This window comes from Panthera leo, chromosome A1 (assembly GCF_018350215.1).
Source record: "Panthera leo isolate Ple1 chromosome A1, P.leo_Ple1_pat1.1, whole genome shotgun sequence".
NCBI lineage: Eukaryota > Metazoa > Chordata > Mammalia > Carnivora > Felidae > Panthera > Panthera leo.
Window position 1 is genome coordinate 42187890 of NC_056679.1, and position 17460 is coordinate 42205349.

At 34.9% G+C, this 17460-nt stretch overlaps 1 protein-coding gene and 1 long non-coding RNA gene across 13 annotated transcripts in view; one reads left to right on the forward strand and one right to left on the reverse strand.

The window, feature by feature from the left end:
* Positions 1–17460, reverse strand: part of PCDH9 (protocadherin 9) — a 920569-nt gene that overhangs the window by 806885 nt on the left and 96224 nt on the right. The gene's annotated exons all lie outside the window — the stretch shown is intronic.
* Positions 1–17460, forward strand: part of LOC122213520 — a 128427-nt gene that overhangs the window by 55842 nt on the left and 55125 nt on the right. The window contains exon 3 of one of the 4 annotated variants that reach the window (XR_006199558.1): positions 9523–9788. The exons of the other annotated variants lie outside the window; for them this stretch is intronic. This is a non-coding gene — a long non-coding RNA (uncharacterized LOC122213520). Of the gene's footprint in view, positions 1–9522; positions 9789–17460 lie in introns of those variants that run through there. 4 annotated transcript variants of the gene reach the window in all.

Consider the following 17460-nt stretch of genomic DNA (forward strand, 5'->3'; position numbering starts at 1 on the left):
AAAAAAAAAAATTGTTATTTACCTCAAAAGTAGATCCTGACAAGGTTTGATAACTTTCAAAAATCAACTAGTGATTTTCCCAGATTCTTCAAAAGTTTATCCAGTTGGAGGTGGGGGGTGGGGAGAAAAGATTAGGTAGGCCAGTTGAAAAATAAAGTACTAATCATTCCCACTCTTAGCATCTGACTAGAGTAAATTACTATTGAAATCAACCTGATAAAAAAAATATCGTCTTGGGAGTGAGGCTTAGTCAAGTGACCTACAAAACACATGGATGAGCAGTCACTGATATTTTTTCACTCTAAGCGGAACTGACTGTAATCAGGCTAGAGCTATTGATAAAAGCAAACACATTTCTCCTTTGTTCCACACATCTAAGTAGGCAAGAAAATACTACTAAAATCATTATGTTCAAGAGGAGAAAATAAGAGGTTAACTTAAAGTGCTATGCTCTATTGAACTCAATATACGTACTTTCCCCAAAGCAACAACAAAAACACCTCAGAAATGCAATCAAGGTCTCAGATTCATTCTAGCAAACTTATTGTGCCAACCTATTATTAATGTTGCCTCTCAGGGAATTTCCATTTCCACATGAGTTGGGCCAAATATTATTCACAACGTTATCGTATCTTACATTATCCATTTAAAAAGGGAAGAAATTTATATAATGAAGGAGGATGAACTTTAAGGTATGATAACAGAATGCATCTTTAAAAAAAGAAAAGGAAAAGGAAAAGAAAGTGTCTTGACATATTTGTAAAGAATTTATGATACTGACACTAATTGGTGGCAAATTTGATAGGTTATAGATAAGTGAGTTGTCTTAGTCGAGGAGCAATTCTGTAGCTCCACTTTTCTGTATTCCTTTCCACGCCAATCACGGAAAATGCTGGTGAACGGGCCCAGCTGAATTGAGCCATTGAAGGCAAGAGTAGGGAATTAATTGTGTTCTCTTGCTTCTTTTCCTACTGCCAGAGAAAAGCACTATTGTCCTCCTTGAAGGATTCCCTTTCAGCCTTAAGGATCACTGCCAACTTCATTGAGAAAGTCAAACTGCATATCCAAGTGGAAGTAAGGGGGGCTAACCGCCAGCTTTGTTCTTAGGAGAGGGAAGTGTGATGGGTTCTAAACATAGGGCATCACTGAATATCACATTTTAAATTTACTTTAAAGTGGCTTAATGAAAAATGAGAAACACAGAAGAGTGAGAAAGAAAACAGAATAAACTATAAATTTATAGCCTGAATAAAAGTTACACTGAATGCTATTTATAATGTCGTCTATGTACGTATGCTATGAAATTACACTTGTTAAATGCATCAGAGCCTCTGAACCACAGAGAGCAATCTTATCTGAAGTAATAATATAAATGTCCACTTTCACAGATGAATGGATACATTGGATTAAAAAAAAAAGCACTTTTCTTAATGTGACCTAATTAAGGGTGTAAATTAAAAAAGATTTTGAGCCATAAAAATGTCAGATCTCAAGTATAACTTACTTGCGGATTTGAAGATAACCCACATAAAATGCAAGAACTATTCAGTTACTACCCAAGAAAAGGACGTTCTAGTATTCCTTATGGAATTTGGGTATGTTGACTCGATGATCAGGACTAGAATATATGAAATATTAAGAACAGTGTAACATCACTATATAAATGAGAAATGACATTAAATTTCCAACACTGAGTTTGTCTGAACTCAATACAATTTAGCAGCCTAACTGGCAGTTAAGGCTTCGTATGGGCAATGTTAAACAATTTTACAGTAAGGAAATACCTACTTTCTCTTTAGGAGCAAAAGATTATATGCTGCAGAAGCTTTTGCTGTGGATACTGGATAGAAGGATACACCTCTCCATAACCAAACAAGATGTTATATTCATTAGGTTAAATGTCTTCATAGCTCTTGGCACTTGCAATAGAACTGGGCAGGAACTAGTCTGTAATCTTGTTCACTGTTCTAGCTGGGATTTCATTTTCCTACAACACTTCCCACAACAAAGACACATTGTTATTTTTTGTTGTTGTTGAATTCTGGGCAAATAACCCTACAGAAAACCTCTAAGAAATACTGGATACGTATAGTAAAAACTGTGAAATGCATAAGCCAACAGTTTTATTCGGTAATAAATTCAATCATATGGCATAATTGCCATATGGCACAATGGATTTTGTTTGTTTATCTGTGCTTCATTAAAGTGAGCTCCCAGCATTTCTTCTTTGTTTGTGAAAGATCTATTATAAAAGTGACTTCTTGCAAGCCAAGCCAGGTGAAATGTATGTGTACACCTTAAATTAACTTTCCAAGTGGCCACAGCTTTCTGAAAAGTATGAAGCCATAGAACATGATAGTATTCAACAGAAGATTGGCCTGAACTAAAGATCAAAATTTAATCAAGCTCCTAAATATTTATATCTATGGCATTGCAGCACCTTCACACTGTAACCTATTTATCCTAAATACCTTTTCCTAACAAGTAATTTTCTGGATGTCACCACAATTTACCAGGGTCAGCATCTAAATGTAGAACAAGTAACTTATTTAAATTAGTTTATTTGGTCAGAAAAAAAGCTGGATGACCTGGCATGCATCATATGATTATTAATGTAGTTGTGCTTGGGATTTAAAACATCTTTGCAGTAGCAGGTGGTTTATAACAGTGAATTAAAGCACAGTTAAGATCATGTTTAGAATATATCAAGTAAGAAATAGAATGTCCTTTCAGCAAGGCTGTAGTGAATGGAAAAACAAAAGCTTAAATGAAAATCCATTGTAGGCCTAAAGGCTTAAGAGGCTTACAAGTTTACTTCTTTTTCCTTTTTGGGTTTGTTGATTTTGTTGTTGTTATTGTTGTTGTTATGATCCTCATCATTTAATCAACTGGGTTTTGGATCTTAAACTGGAATAAAATACATAATGCACCCTTACATTATCTAAAAGTAATCATCTATGAGAGCTTAATTGTTATAACAGGATCAACACAACACCAACTACTTCCTTCTGAACACTACCATTGCAACAGTAAATAAGGAAAGATTTCATTCATTTACACATCAATCTTTCTTCTTTTTAAAAACTAAGTGACTATTAAAATATCTTTCAAACATATTCTTAGCCTATGCTGTCTAGTATAAGATGGGTAAATGCACAATGTACTACTCAGCAATACACTAGCAGAGAAAAAAGAACATGGAACAAAATACAGTCAAGTAGACAAAACAAAACATATGATCTGGAATTGTGGTGACTTACACAGGGAAATGACACCAACTCATTTGTTCTCTCAAGATGCAGCAGAACTTAAACTCACACACTAATTGGCCAAATGATGTAATCTGCCTTGAGATGTGGAAACGGACACGTTTTAGAAATGTATAAGCAATGATTTGTAATGGCTCTTAAACCACTAAGATAGGGTATGCAGGAGCAAGCCAGATGAATAACCTCACGACCTCAAAGAATGGTGCAAGTTAGTTAGGAAGATACTGAGCTAGATATTCATGAGTGGGTTGGGTTTAGAACATTGTGTCTTAAGCACATTAATGGCTTTCGTTGTATACAGATCTTTCATTGTCAATTTGTTTTTAGAAACTATGTAACTACATGCAGAAAACAACAATGATTATGCATTCGTCTTACTCTAACTTTATAACTTCATATGCCGCTTCTTTAATAATCTCATGCCATCCATAAGAACAGAAAATATATTTAAATATATGAGGAATTTAAGAAGACTTTCTATTTTTTCCCAAGCCTGTATATGTAGGTAGCATGTAAATTAAAAAACAAGTCTTCTAAACTGTACTACATATCATGCCTGTGCATTAAGAGAGAAGTATCTTCATAAAGGCCCTGGAGAAGGCTGATGGCATTTCCAGAAAACACATTAATACTTATGTCATTGTTCTTACTCTGGGACTATATGCAATCACATGATGAAATGTGCAATATAGATTTTTTCTTTGTATACAGGCCACCTCTGTGGACGCTGATACTGTCTGTTATGAATACGAATCTTTACTAGCCCTCACTCATGGCTAACACCTAGAATGTGGGTTTAGAAATGAGTGTTGAATTCCTTTCTCTGCCACTTAACAATGTGGCGTTTCCTACTGGAACCCTTTCCTTTTGCTTCTCCCTTTTCTCCTTTAATCTTTGTACTACTCAATCTTGGAGATTCAGTTTAAAGTATGAATTTCTCTAATTATCTCTAACTCTTCCCTGGCACAACAAACAAAGTTGCTTTTTCATTATTGCTTACATAGTACTTTACACATAGTTCAATTACATTGTATCAGTATTTAGTCACGGGAATACTTGACCCAATATGACAAATATTAGGTTTCATTAATATTTGAGTCCTCAGTGTCATATAATAAGCCCTCTTTAAAACCTTGCTAAAATAAATTGGTATTTCTTATGTTCATGTAACATTTGGTAGTTTTCAATTTACTTTCTCATATATTAAAACACAGAAAAATATAGATTTTGTAATAAGGAGTCAGCATATGTTTAAGTAGCTTAAAAACATCTGTTTTGAGGAAATTACTCAGACCACTGCAGAGGAAATTGGCCTAGAGGCACTATTCTATTGAGAAGGAACATTCCACTGTTAACAAACTCTACCTACTTATTAATTAATCTATTTAACAACTACTGACTTCCTACCATATACTCTGCAAGATTCTGAAGACACCAAATAATGACAAAGTCAGTACCTCAAAACAACTCAGAATTGAGCAGTGAGACAGACATATATACAAAGCTATCATAAAATAATCTTTATCTGGGGGCTCCTGGGTGGCTCAGTCTGTTAAGGATCCGACTTCAGCTCAGGTCAGGATCTCACAGTTCATGGGTTCAGGCCCTGCATCAGGTTCTGTGCTGACAGCTCAGAGCCTGGAGGCTGCTTCAGATTCTGTGTCTCCCTCTCTCTCTCTGCCCCATCCTGCTTGTGCTGTCTCTCTCTCAAAAATAAATAAATACATACATACATACATACATACATACATAAACATTAAAATAATAAAATAACCTTCATATGTTTCAGGGTACTCCTGCATAATAATAATTATTTTTAAAATGTGGGAATTGTAAAATGTCAGAATAAATGGACATTATAAGATTTGCAAATATAATTTATTTTGGCCTTATGTGTAGTCAGAGACATATAGATTTTTATTCTTCCTTCTCCTAGAAGCTCCAACTATTTGTCTCACAAGCAAACAATGAGCATGAGTTATTATTTTAAAATGTGTTGAACCTGCAGGCCCCATGAGTTACTGTATTGGGACTGGGGAAATCCGCTCTGTGTTCTTCCAGAGAATTACAACATATTGCTGCCTAGAGCAATGTTAACTTTTAATGTCTTTGTTGTGGTATCTTAAACTTTTTTTCCCCATCATACAGAATAGTTATTCTTCTCTGCCCTTTTCCACATTACTTTGTATTGTGCGCTCTAATCTTTGTTACATACTATCAGCAATCTCAAGAGAATGCCACTTAAGAGTATACCCCTTTCAGAATTTTGAGTTAGAAAAAGTCCTTGTATAATAGCAATGAATAGAATCCTCTAGATGCATGATCGTATGGATGTTGCTCTCTGTAAGAAAAAAATCTTTTGTTATATAGTGGAAAGTTGTCTGAAATTGAGAGTGCAAGAGATTTGGCACGACTTGGGATCTGCCATTAAATAAATGTGTGTAATCTTATAGAACTCGTGTAGTTGCCAGGGGCTTCAGTGTTCTCACTAGCTCTAGATTGCTTGCTTCGTTCCTTTTTTTTTTTTTTTTTTTTTTGATGGTCTAATTGATCATAATGAATATACTCAAAACACATTATTTTAAAGAAGAACTTGAGGAGCTCCGGGGCAGCTTAGTCAGTTGAGTGTCCAACTTCGGCTCAGTTCATCATCTCACGGCTTGTGAGTTTGAGCCTCACGTTTGTGTGCTGGCAGCACAGAGCCTGGAGCCTGCTTTGGATTCTGTGTCTCCCTCTCTCTCTGACCCTCCCCTGCTTGCACTCTGTCACTCTCTCTCTCACAAAATACATAAACATTAAAAAAAAAGAAAAAGAACTTGAATCTATCTTAAGATGACCAAGTTGGATTTATTGACAATGCCTCTCCCAATGTCCATTAATTGGTCTAGTATCCTGATTGTGTTTTTATGTTGTTTTTTTTTGTTCTTATTTATGAATAACAATTACAGTAGATGGGACACTTCCAACTGCAATAAAGGAAATTAATTTCTATATAAATACAATATGGCACTGTAACCACCAAGCATTTTCTCACAGACTGGAGATATCGGCATAGAGGGATCAATATCTCTGAAATGTCTTACCTCTTTACTACATTATATATATATGTAGTATATATATATACTATATATATATTTTATATATAAAATTGTATAAATTTTGTATAAATTGTATAAATTGTATAATACAATTTGTATAATTGTATTACAATTATATATTGTATATATATATTGTATATACAATATATATTGTATATAATACAATTGTATAAATTGTATAATACAATACAATACAATATAATACAAATTGTATAAATTTATATATATATAAAATATATATTTTATATATATATAAATATATATATATATATTTTCTAGGTTACTCTTAACAAGAACCGCATGAAGAATATGTTTTTGTCATTTATAGACGAAAAACTTGAGGCTCAGTGTGAGGTTAACAGTTAGGAAGCAAGCATTCTACTCAGCTGAATGTAACTTTCCCATTCCAGAAATCCTCCAAGGAGATGAAGCAAATAATATTGCTTTTAATGTATAGATTAGTTAACCCATGAAATTAATTTTATTCTTTCTGAAAAATTATTTGTTGCTATTTTGTTAGTGACACAAATGTTGAAAATAGTTACTCAAGAGAGCTAATCAAAATTAGTATGCAAATTCCCTACTTTTGTCGTAGGCTTTCTCATTCATTCATTCGTTCAATCAGGTATTAATATCACTGCTTTTAAATTAGTTTGGTTCTGCCCCTTTAAACTTGGAAAGACAAAAGTCTATTCACTTGTATGGACATGTTGTCGTAAAGAACCTCCTTCTACCCATCTTTATACACTTACCTGATTCACAAAAGATAGGTTCCTAGAAGCAAAAAGCAAATAAATCGAGACTGCCATGGTTTGCTACTTTTAAATGGACATATGGCAGCATATTTCCTGTAAGAAATGCTGAGAGATGTAACCATCCAGAACTCCTCTTTCCTCTCCTAGCTGATCTCCAGTTCAAGCAAATCAAGACGTGGCTGTGTTCCAACATAGCATCTTTATTCACATGTTCAAGGCAAAGAAGAATGCTCTCCATCCTTTATAAACATACACTTGGTTGAGGAGAAAAACTGTCATTACTTAGGTTTCCTTTTTGTTTTTAGCATAAGCTGAAGACCTACTTTCATTTTCTTTTACTCAGATATGTGTCTTTCTAAAGCAGTTTTATGACACCCATCATTGGTTATTATAATTATTAAATTATGAAAGCATGGTTAGGAGAGAGTCTGTGCTTACACTTAAACTCAATATTGTCATCTCATTCTTGTTTCATCTAAAGACAATATAAGGTATTAGAGAACCAACTTATTCTGTATATTAAGAGGAAATTAAAAGTTTCCAAAAAGTTATTTAAAAAAACAAGTTTCTGTACTTTTCCTTCATAAAACACCCACAGTAAATTATAAAACATCTGTTATTTATATGTATGTTATATACTATTGCTCAAAATTAGTTCAGATTAATTAAACAATCAGTACTAAGGAATAACCTAGGGGCACCTGGGTGGCTCAATCAGTTGAGCATCTGACTCTTACTTTTGGCTCAGGTCATGATCACATGGTTCATGGGATTGAGCCCTGCTTTGGGTTTTGTGCTGACAGTGTAGAGCCTGCTTGGGATTGTTTCTCTCCCTCTCTCTCTGCCCCTCCCCTGCTTGCATGTGCACTCTCTCTCTCTCTCTCAAAATAAATAAATAAACTTAAAAAAAAATCACCCCAAACACTCTTAATTCTCAAAATGTGCTTCATGTAAAGAGTTAAACAAACAAACAAAAAAAATTATTGCTATCATGCCTAGCCATGACTGAATATAAGTCTTCACTTTTATTGTAATTTATACAATTGTTATGAATCATAACTTTGTTTTCTTTATTTTCAAATACTAAATAATAATGAATCCACAGTCTCAAAAGAGTAAAATGCATGCATTCCATAACTGCTAAGTATTGTTAAAACAATGGCATTTGTAGTATGCCATACTGCTATCCACTAGAGACAAGGAAGATCAAACTGAGTTTTAAGTATGCTTAGGTCTTTGTTATTCATGACAAATAAATACAGTAAATGAAAACCCTAAACTCAACTAGATAAATGATTAGAGAGGGTCTCAGATGTTGTAGGCATATATATTCATTTGAAGACTTTAATATATACTTACTAAATATCCAACATGTATATAGGAATATTATAGGTATAATGAAAAATAAGGATATATAAACAACCTATTCTCTTTCCTCAAGCATTTTTCAATCATGTGAAGTAGAAAAGGATGTTAAAAATTAATTCTGTAACAAGGTAGAAGGTCCTATGAGGCTTTGTAATCAGTTCTTAGCTGTAAAACAATAAACATATTGTTGGCTGCCCAGTATTAATTTATGACAAACCCAAAGCACTTTTCAAGCTACATTATTCTTTATTAAATTTAATAACCTAACATCTACTAGAGTATCACCCTTACCTTTCTTGCGGTATTATTTGTTGATGTAGATCACTGACCTCACCTGAAGTAATTCTCTCTTGTTTTGATTAATTTTTTGGAGGAGGAAGTGGAGGAGGAGGAGGAAACAAAAGGAATCTTCTTTTGAAATCCACAGTGAATTAGAAGAAATGGGAATAGAAGGCAGATTTTGGATTCTCTTTGATTTTTCATCTTTCCCCCCTATGGTCATTGCTTGTCTACATTAGATTTCAGCTGACCTGGCAGAGTAATATTATTGTTCAGGATGCCTTATTCTTGTGGGTCTAAGACCTTTCACTGGTGTTGACAAGAGATTTCTGTGTGCCTTCTGTGTGATGCATTCCTGTCAATGGCATGAGTGTATTCAGTTTCACCCCTTTGGGTTTTACTCTTCTACAGATTCCCAAGATCTATACCAGATGGGACCTGGTACAACTACATAAATTAACACATTAGGGAAGTGACTTGTTTATGTCAACATAGCCAATGGCAGGCCTAAAACTAGAAATCAGGTCATGTGGAAGCAAAAGGATCCTGGGCTTGGAATCAGAGCAGAGTGCAAATCCTAGTTCTGCATCTCATGAAACTTCTGATTTGGGGCAAGTTTTGAGCCTCAGTTTTCCTGTCTGCAAAATTGGAAATTTGCAGAAATGTGTGAAAATTTAGTGGAATAATTGATATAAAGTGTCTGTGTCTGACAGAGTAGACATGCATAAGATGTTCACCCCTTTTTCTTCTTAGTTCCTAGATCAGTACTCTCCATGGTATGCCACTGGGCCTCCCACAGACATGGATTTAGACCTATGATGTCTTCATATCTGGAAGCTCCTCTGTGACTCTGCAGCCTGTGCCTTAGTGCATAAACACAGTGCATGTGCGTTAGTGTTGCTGATGCATGAAGAATCAACTGGGTTAGGAAAAAATTAATTCTTATCCTTTATTCTTAATCCTTATTCCCTTTGCCCACACCTGTGTAGGTGTTGTGTAGAGGCCATGGCTTGAAATAAAAGCTCTTTGACCTTACCTGGCCAGAGGTAGGAGAGAACAAAAATATGAGTGGGGCGGGGCGGGGGGCGGGGGGGGGGGGGGAAGAATCTCTCCTCTCCCCTGTGCAGAAATATTAAGCTGCAGAAAAATTACAGCATGAGTATGGACATGGTAATACATGAAGGAGGAGAAGGAAGTAAGTTCTGGAAATTTTTGAAACCATTTTCACTTACCTCTTTCATTATCAATGTCACCATCATCCAGTCTATGATGCATTTGAAATTTATTTATTCTTAGTTCTAAACTCAATAAAGTGAAGAGTAAGTGATCTATAATCACCACTCATATATTCCAATGAACTTGTCTCTCTTAAATTATCACTTATTTTTGCTTGATTTGTCTTAGATTGATCTGACATTTTTGACATTTATAGTGTCCATTTAAAAAGATTATTCTAATGCTATAATGTCAATCATGACAATATATAAATGTAGCAAATCAACATGTTATATACCTTAAACTTACACAATGTTATATGTCAAATATATTTCAATTAAAGAAAGTTTCTTCTTAGGGTTCCTGGATGGCTCAGTTAGTTAAGTGTGAACTCCTGATTTCAGCTCAGGTCATGATTTCACAGTCATGAGATTGAGTCCCGTGTCCGGCTCCATGCTGGGCGTAGAACCTGCTTGAGATTCTCTCTCTCCCTCTCTCTCTCTGCTCCTCCCCTGCTCGCAGCACACACGCACACACTCTCTCTCTCAAAAATAAAACAAACAAATAAAAATAAAGAAATAAAGAAACAAAACATTTAAAAATTAAAGTCTCTTCTTAAAGTTTATATGTTGTATGTATAATTTTATATAATACTGAGTTGAGGGGCACTTGAGTGGCTCAGTCTGTTAAGCGTCCGACTTTGGCTCAGGTCATGATCCCACAGGTTATGGGTTCGAGCCCCACATCGGGCTCAGTGCTGACAGCTCAGAGCCTAGAGCCTAGATCCTGCTTCAGATTCTGAGTCTGTCTCTGACGCTTTCCTGCTTGCCCTCTGTCTCTCTCTCTCTCCCTCTCTCTCTCGCTCACTCTCAAAAATAAATAAACGTTAAAAAAAAAATAACTGAGTTGAGAAAAATGAGAACATGATTTAATATGTGAAGTATCCTAATCTCCTATTCCTGCAACATTCCTTGTATTTTAGGAATTTCAAAGCATCTCTTTCTACATTTTCCTTCATGTATTAACATACAAAGAGTTGAGAGTTTTGAGAACTATGATATTAAAAATTTACAAAATAGGTATTATGTTTATATACCTAGTTTCCATGATTAATTTAGTATTATTAATATATTAATATATGATATTTACTTTTTGATTAACATTCTTCAAAATAATCTAAATAATGCACTAATATTTAATATTATATAGCTGACATTTATTGAGCACTTCTCATGTGCCAGTCAATGTTTTCAGTGTATTACTTCTATTAATTTAATAGTCCTAGTGGTCTATTAATATCCTTATTTTCCAGATCAGAAGAATGAGGTACAAAAAGGTTAAAAAAATTAGATATGTAATATATTTAGTAGGTAGTGATCAAGACTCAAATTTAGACTATGTGGTTCCTCAGCCCGGGCTTTTAGCTGATACGCTATAGTAAGTTAATTAACATATTGAAGCTATTTCACCATCTTAATCGACCAATAACATTGTTCTGTAGTACACTCTAGTATACTCATAGTGTGAAATTTTCCTCCATTAAATAAGTTCTCATTAGATCAATGTACCTAAGATATTAGTATAAATGGATTGTTTTTTCAAGATATAGAGATCAGTTATTTACATATGGATACAATATTACAAATAGTGGTTAGATATTATGGATAGTTATAAAGCCCTGTTTATTATTAATAAACTAATCATTAATTAAAGCATTAAAGTTCCTGTTTCCTGGCAGCAAGGAGAGAGGTATGACCAAGAACAGTAGAGAGAAGTTTCTTCCCTTTCCTAAAAAGGAGTAGGGCTGACTGTAGGCAAAAATTTTAAATAAGTGAAATCTAATTTTGCTACTTCCCAAATATCCCTAGTGTCCTCAAGCTATTTTACCCCATCATATTTCATTTCCATGGCAATCAAGATTTTTATTTCATTAAACCAATTGATCTTTGCAATGTGTTGGTGGGGAGTGCAGACTTTAGCTGAATAATAATATATAAATGGCAATCGTCCCATAATGGACCCAGAAATATTTATATTATAAAAAGATAGTCCTTACCAACATTAAGAGTGAATTAATTCAATTTGGTCTCTAAATGAGGAGAGACAATCCAGATGGCCCTAGAAGCAGATTTTTCCCCCCTGTTTTTGGTAGTTTCATAAAAAGCTTGCCCAGCAGACCCAATGAGTTTAATGAAAGAGATGACTGATGTGGTGTTCTCTGAAGGTGTCACCTTCCAAGGCCACTTTGTTGCCTGGAAATTCTAGAATTCTAGCTGTACATAGTTGTCCAGATGTTTCTGTCCCTTGGTCTCTAATATGTAAGGCATTGTTGGGGTGGATTACCCCTCCTAGAGCATTTTCCCTGTTGTGATTGGTCTAGCCATGCCCAGGCTTGGCCATCTGCTCTGTGGGATGATGAGAGTTTGATGAGAGTTTGGAGGGGACCTTGGTAGTGACCCTTTCCCTGATAACCCAATACGCATGGTGTGTGTGTGTGTGTGTGTGTGTGTGTGTGTGTGAGAGAGAGAGAGAGAAAGAGAGAGAATGTGTGTGTGCGTGTGTGCCCTCCTTGCACTACAACAGAACAATGGTTCATGCTGTGGGGAAGGGCATTTGAACATATCCTTGCTTCAGCTGTCTAGGGGTCAGTTCCCCTATGCATTTCAAGGTCTTTTGCTTTTGTTATATGTATGTATGTATAACATACCAAGCTATAGTTTCCCTAATTGCACTAGTGTGGATACCAACAGCTCATGTCATTTGTTGCAAGGGAGTCAGTACTGGGGTCTAAAGCACTTCTTTGTCCACAAGGATCATTTGCAACTCAATTGTTTATATGTCTGGCATTTTGTTAATGGAGGGAATGCTTTTTATTATTTTTTTCTACATGAAGTAGATGCTTTGGATCTTTTTATCACCACTTGTTTTTGCCAAGTAGAAGGATATTACACAGGTATTCTCATCAAAGTAATTAGGTTGTTAGATAGGCTCTGCATGTGGCAGTTAATGTGATACATTAGTTAAATTGCAGCCCCAAAGGCTTGCAGGATCAGAATTGCAAACACAGTCTGAGTTCCCAAGTCCTATAAATTTACCCCTTTAGGATATACCTCATCTATAGAAAGAGGGAACACTGCAATAACAGATTATCATCATAAGGGTATGAGCTGATTCTCCTGGAGAAAACACTTGTGTAAATATGTTCAGTGTTTAGAGAAGCACATTTGGATATGCTGGAATTTTTTCCACAACTCCCAGACATGCCAATCAAAGATAACACAATGCAAGTATCTCTGAGTGACACTTAAAGCTGCATTCATAAGCAACCTGCCTCATTCAAAGTCAATGAAGAGACAGGACTTACAAGCCCATGCTGAAAAGTTATTGAAATGTGACTGACATCTCAAAGAAACTGTGTCAAAGGCTTGCATGACCCAGTGCTGAAACACAGTGAGGTTAATCAAAGTGATGGCAGTTGGGTACCACAAAGGTCTTTCCTAAGTTTATTTATTTATTTAATTGAATTCATACACTCAGTGGGTTTATTATCACCCTCTGCTCTCCCTCTATCATTTAACCCCCAGTTTGTATTGTTGGTTGTAAACTTTTGCTTCAGTTGCTGTATAGAAAAGAGGATGTAGTGTCATTACTAGTGAGGTTTCTGTGGATAAACACTGCTGTTACACCTCTTTCCATTTCTTGAATTCCCCTAGGAGATACTAAGCCTCCACAAGTATGTTCCCACATGAGGTGCCACCTAGGAAAGGATGACTGAACAGCTAGCAAACAATCCTGTTCAAAAAATTCTCCACTAGGACATGAGTTTGATGATTTAGTGAAACCCTACTTACTCTCAGAAAGCATTAAAGAGGGGACAGCAGAGGTTAAGTTTGATCTCGGTCTATCTATCCATTTTGTCTCTTCCCAATCACAGTTATATTCTCCTGCCTAGTGTAACCACTTGAATATAGGCAACCATTTTTTGTTTTGTTTTGTTTTGTTTTTTCAACTGGATGCCACCTCAGGACAGAAGGCAATCCTCTGAGAACAGTTGTAACAATCATGAATAATGGTTATCAGCAGTTCTGTTATATTCACATTTTATGCTGAATGTTTCCATGGGTTCTCTTCAATATCATTGTAAAATGCAGAAAGCCGATCATCATCTGACAGTGAAATTAGCTAATAACCTTTCCTAACAAAAGAAGGGGAGAAAGGGAAAGGAAATCTCTCTATGACGAACAAAATCTGGAAAATGCTATAATTATGTTCATGGTAATTATGCCCATGGTTTAAAAAGTGCAAGCAATTATGAGTTATGTTTATAGATGTAGAAGGTAACAATGCATGATATAAATTATATGCATGAAAAAAAAAGAAATTATACACATGAGAAATGTGGGCATGAGCATGTGTGTGTGTGTTTCAATCCAATATTCCAGCCTTATTTCAACTGTACATTTGGGTCCGATATTTCTTTGCTTTTTTTTTTTTTTAACCTTATGAATCTATTAGAAATAAGTCACTGATTAAAATAGTATAATCACAAACTTCAACATGATTGGCTGCTAAGTGCTCACATATCTGCTCTTCCCTTGAATCAAATATATATGTGTATATGTAAATCTATAACAGAATAAATGTCATATATTTACTTATATATGTAATATGTAATGAATATATATTATGAAAATATATAATATATATTTATTTTCTATAGCTACAAGATCTAGAAAAGAAATTTGTTTTTCTATCCTGTCAGACAATTCTACCGCAAAATAAGTCTAGGTCAGATAACATCAAAGGAATTCTCCATTCCGGAATCAATCCACAATTCATATGAAAGTCTGTCACAATAATGCAAGAAAAAAAAAAGAGGAAAATGACATTAAAATGACTACATTCCTTGTTATTATTTTAAAATTTTTAAGAAGGATGAGAGCTAAGACTTGGGAAAGATCACCTTGGAAAGAAAGTATATCAAACATGACTAGCAATGGACTTTTCTTTTATGAAGAATAATGGTTTAATGTTTAATTAATCTTATCCATTTCTGCATTTATGGGAAGGCAGAGAAGAGTCTGCTTTATAATGTGGAAAATTAAATATTAAAACCTTGGTGCCTACCAGACTTACATTTTCTTATTATGAATGGGCATTTTCACTTTCTGCACACACAAAGAAAGAAACAGGAGACAGATGTAGTCACTTAGCTCTGCAGGAAAGGATTATTTCAGTGTATCTCTGATACCATCTTGCTATTAGAAACAAAACACATCAAAATGAATAAATGCTTAAAATCAAAACAACAACAAGAAGCAGAACTAGAAGATGGCCATCATATATAATATTAACTCTCAATTTTAAATGTAGTGAAGTAATTCATTAGTTTTTTTTTAATGTATGAATTATCTTAAAATTCATAGATCTAATACTCTAAAATGGTATGTTGCTTACAGGATATAACATCAGTTTTCATGTTCTATGATATATTTTGCAGTGAGAAAATTGACATATTTGTTAAAAAAATAAAATTTTGCCAGGTTAAAATGTAGAAATATCAATTGAGAACAACGAAAAGAAAGATCAGACACTTAAATGTTTAATTCAAATTGGGGCTTACTTACATTACTTATAGTTTGGGCCAGTTGATATATTTTGTAATTAAATATGGAGTTTCGACTTATATTTTAAACTATCATTTAGACCTCTGGTCTCCAATGTATTATATATCCCAAAACAGGAATTGTAGAAAGGGTCTAGGAAGTGCCCATAGCACAGGAGACCTACCTCTTTGGAGATGGATGCTAAATAAATTCATCTCCACTGATCATCAGAGATACTTCGCCTCTCTGTGACTGGTTTATTGCTCCTGGAAAATGGAATTTATTTGAAAGGAAAAGAAGGCATACTTCACAAACATTTCTCCTAAACTAAAAGGGTTAACATGTATGATTTAACATTGCAAATTCTTCCAATTTTTTGTGTGCATTCCTGAACTTGTTGGCACCATGGTTACTAACCCTACAATTTGCACCTTCTAAGGTTAAACTAGGATAGAAAATATTACATTCACAAGATCTCGGTGATGTGATTTTTTTCCAATATTGCTTATGAGAAAGCATTAATAACAATTATGGGGTAATGTTGCAGAAAAATTTGGGGAAGTTCAGAGAGAATTTGGAAGATAAATAAAATCCAAAGAAACAAAGTACATGCCTTATTTTCACACAACTTGTGGTTTCTACCTCAGTGTTCACCTTCAACCACGCAGTACAGTCTTGCTAGAGCAAGCTCCTATGAGACAGGAATCATAGGTATGAGAAACATGATTGCACTTAAAATAGACTCTGTAATGGCTTGCAGACCTCCACCCTTGTTCTGATAATAGAAGACCACCTTTCATTGAGAACTCACTGCTGCCCATTCACCTGGCCACACATTTGATTCTGTGATCTACCCCAAACCAGTCAAATGCCTACCTGGAATACCTGCTGCTATTATCGGGAAGGAGGTGTCCTCTTCTCACAGGGATTATAAACACAAGTATCTAGTTCAGTTTAATTATCCATCAAATTGCTTTATGTACCTATAGCTATTACTTACATTTCAACTGGTAAGTTATACGATAGTATAAGGGATCAGAAAGTTAGAAAATTGAAGTTGATTTTCTGATCAGGGGAAACGAAATTATGGATATTACTTCAGCCTCAGTTTTTGTTTCTTCCCTATTAGCAACCGATGCTTCCATTTAACCATGTTACTGTGCCTTCTCACCTCCAGGAATATATTTGAATTACTTGAAGCAAACTCCTCATTCTCCTCTCCTTTCATCTTCTAGTCCACAATTAAAAGGCTATACCTTTTAAGAAATTGTTCCTGGGGCACCTGATGGCTGAGCCTGGGTGGCTCAGTGGGTTAAGTGTCCAATTTTTGACTTCAGTTCAGGTCATGATCTTACAGTTTGTGAGATCAAACCCTGCATCAGGCTCTGTGCTGACAGTGCAGAGCCTGCTTGGGACTCTCCCTCTCTCCCTCTCTCCCTGCCCCCCCCCCCCATGTGCACTCACTCTCTCTCTCAAAATAAATAAACTTAAAAAAAAAAAAAGAAATTGTTCCTGATTTCTCCAGGTAGAAATATCTTAGGGATTCACAATTGAGCTTACTTTCTGATACCTATGTAAACTGAAACTTTAGTTCAAAGACCTTCCATTTTCACCATGTTTAAATCAATAACTTAATTAAGATATAGAAGGCATGTGTGTCAAATAGAAAGTATCACATAGATCACAACAATGACAGGTACAGCAAAAATTCAAAATAATTTTTAAAGGCTATAATAGTGGGTCAAAATCAACAACAGAGAACTTAGTAGTAATTCATGCCAAGGACAGAACATAGCATTAAAAAAAGTGAGTTTAAACATATGACTACAGATATGGTTGACAAAGTATATGTGAGAAAGACTGAGGTTCT